Raw genomic sequence first — 3,443 nt, 5'->3', positions numbered from 1 at the left:
TTAAAAAAAAGGATAAATGGCTGAAAAAAACAACAGGTTGCTAAAAGGTACATAATTTGAATATTGCTTTTTATGAAAGTAAAAGTACCCGTTTAATAGTGTTAACCTATGTTTTCTTAGAATCACACATATTAAAAGTCAGTCTTCTATGAAATCTTATTTATTTTGGAAATGAATCCATGGCTTACACATCGCTATTTATGTGGTAACTTCCTTTCAAGAAAATAGAAAAAATGGAAAGATAAAATAATAAAAATAATAAAATGTACCTTTCAGAAGGCATATAATTTAATTTTTGCCATCAGGTTTGACAACCTTTGCTTTTTGATAAAAAGTTTAATCCACTTACTTTGGGTAGTGTATGGATATGCTTAAATTTATATCTATCATTTTGCATTTGTTCTATACATGACTCATGTCTGTTTATTTTTTTCTCGGCTTAACTGACTTTGTTGTTAACCCAACAAATTAGACAATATTATTGTGTTAGTTCAAATCCTCAAGAAGCAGGATTAAATGAGTGAGGATTTTATTAAGGGAAACCTCTCTTGGAAAAAGTGGAGAGAGGCTGGAAAAGCCAGGCCCTAAAGCAAGTATTACCCTAAACAAAGGAGAAAGGGGAAGTTGTTTGGGCTGTGGCATTCTAAGTGCTGTAGGAGTCTTCAAGTGAAAGATCCTTTTGAAAGGAATCCTGTATTTCCCAGGAACAGGCTTGCCTTAGTATCTCTGTGCACTGTAATTGGTTGGGAAAAGTGCATGGGAAAAGTGAGCTTGGGTGATGGATTTCAGAATGTAGAAACCAGAGCTCTCAGTCAATTAAGCTCCTCTGTATTAGAGATCTGCAAGATATACTTTTACTGTGCTGCATCCTCATTACATTATAGGGACAAAGTTACTTCACATTCATCTACATGGTTGCCAGTGTCTTTGCCCATCATTTCTTCCTGCATGTAGGACTTTTTTCTGGGTTCACTTTTCTTCTTGAAGTTCTTTGTTTTTTTTTTTTTTTAATCCCCTTTATGAATCTCTGTGCTGGTAACTTCTCTAAGCTTTTGTTTGTTTAAAAAAAAAAAAGTCTTGACCCTCATTCTTGAAAGTTAAACTATTAGCAAAGACAGAAAAAACAAGCTGAGAATTACTTTCGCTCAGGATTTTTAAAGTTATTGTTCTTTTCCATAGTAGTATCCATTGTTTTAAAAATGATCTTATGTTAATGTAATTATCATTCCTCAGTAGGTAATCTGTTTTTACCTTCCACTGTATTTGAGATATTCTCTTTGTCTGTGGTGTGCTGAAATATCACTACATTATTGTGGATGTGGGTTTACTTTTATTTACCTTTCTTTTTAAACTTTGAGCTTTCTGTATTAGTGAAATGTTTTTTGACTGTTTTCAGAAAATGGTCTGCTATTGTTTCTTTAATACTGTCTTTTACAGTCTCTCTTTTCCTCAATTATGACAGACCTATTTATTCTATCTATATTTTAGTCTCTCTTTTATATTTTCTATCTTGTATTTTATATTTTCTATCCTTGTCACTCAGTGTCTTACTGTGTAATTCCTTCAGGTCTTCCTTCCATGCACTAATTTTTAACTCATGTGTGTATCAGTTGCTATTTAATTCATCTTAGGTGATAAGACCACTAGAAATGGCTATTTCTAAAATTTCTTGGTTTATTTTTGTCTGCTTTAAACTTTTGACATTATGTGAAAACCATTCAGGTTATCTAAACCTCCATACAAACGGTGGCAAAACTACCAGATTTCAAAAGGATACATAAGCTTAAATAATATTGCATTTAATTATACTTACTGGTAAATTTGAGAATACGCATTAGCATTTACCACATTATTCAAATCACTGAATAAACAATAATTTTATAATTTACACTTTAGATTTTTATTATCCTCATCATTTAGTTATCCCTTAATTCTTTACTGCTTGATTTTATTTGCAAAATATGTCATATTTTGACAAAGATTCATAACGAAGTACTGCCTATACTATCCAAGTGTTACATATTTTCAAAATAAGTCATATCTAAAATATTCAGCTGGAATTAATTCAAGTATATTTCCAAGAAAGGCAAGCATTTTCTACATAGTTTTGAGGTAGAATCCTGAGAGATATGTTGAACTTGTGATTCAAAATAACATCTATTCACAAAGGAAAAAAAGAGACTATTTTTCCTTTCAAGTACAATATTTATAAATGTTTATAAATTATAGATTAAATGTTCAAATTGAAGCCCTAGTGTTGTGATGTATATATCCAAACCTATCAAAAAAAGCTGCTTTTTAAAATTAAGTTATAGCTCTTTCCCTTTGGCACGCCACTGAAGATCCTGGTGTCGCCATGGGCCGCCGCCCTGCCCGGTGTTACCGGTATTGTAAGAACAAGCCGTACCCAAAGTCTCGCTTCTGCCGAGGTGTCCCTGATGCTAAGATTCGCATCTTCGACTTGGGGCGTAAGAAGGCCAAAGTGGATGAGTTCCCACTCTGTGGCCACATGGTGTCAGATGAGTATGAGCAGCTCTCCTCTGAAGCCCTGGAGGCTGCCCGTATTTGTGCCAACAAGTACATGGTGAAAAGTTGTGGCAAAGATGGTTTTCACATCCGAGTGCGGCTCCACCCCTTCCATGTCATCCGCATCAACAAGATGTTGTCTTGCGCTGGAGCTGATAGACTCCAGACAGGTATGCGCGGTGCCTTTGGAAAGCCCCAGGGCACAGTGGCCAGGGTCCACATTGGCCAGGTCATAATGTCCATCCGCACCAAGCTGCAGAACAAGGAACATGTGATTGAAGCCCTCCGCCGGGCCAAGTTCAAGTTCCCTGGCCGCCAGAAGATCCACATCTCTAAGAAGTGGGGATTTACCAAGTTCAACGCGGATGAATTTGAGAACATGGTGGCAGAAAAGCGACTCATCCCAGACGGCTGTGGGGTCAAATACATCCCTAATCGTGGTCCTCTGGACAAATGGCGGGCCCTGCACTCATGAGCATCAGTGCTGTCCCCTCCTTAATCACGCTCACCAATAAATGCTATTTCCTGTCAAAAAATAAATAAATAAATAAATAAATAAAATTAAGTTATAAATTCAAATATATCAAATTTCAATGGATATAACTTCAGCCTATAAATATTAAGCTACATGTCAATACATGTTTAAATGATGCTTACAAAAGAAATTTATCAAGAAGTTTGAAATATCATGCAGTATATTAACTATATTCATGAAATCTGGATTATTGGATTATAGTGTTATCTACAGCTTTAGGAAAAACTTCAGATGTTAAATGAATGATTCAAGGATATACATAGATTCTCTAAAAGTGTTAAAAACGTAACTGGGTTTTAATGTATGTAGACCTAACCTTCATCAATATGAATGTTTTAAATGTAATTACCAACTATTAGATTGATATCTTGATGACTGAGAT

The 3,443-nt window shown here is 35.0% G+C and overlaps 1 pseudogene; it reads left to right on the top strand.

Moving 5' to 3' along the window:
- The first annotated feature begins 2,314 nt into the window (after positions 1-2,314).
- On the top strand, positions 2,315-3,073 carry LOC100337136 (large ribosomal subunit protein uL16; annotated as a pseudogene).
- Positions 3,074-3,443: the final 370 nt, after the last annotated feature.

The sequence above is a fragment of the Bos taurus genome, chromosome 1 (assembly GCF_002263795.3).
Source record: "Bos taurus isolate L1 Dominette 01449 registration number 42190680 breed Hereford chromosome 1, ARS-UCD2.0, whole genome shotgun sequence".
Taxonomy (NCBI): domain Eukaryota; kingdom Metazoa; phylum Chordata; class Mammalia; order Artiodactyla; family Bovidae; genus Bos; species Bos taurus.
Note: the sequence above shows the minus strand (reverse complement) of the source record. Positions and strands in the feature narration are given on the sequence as shown.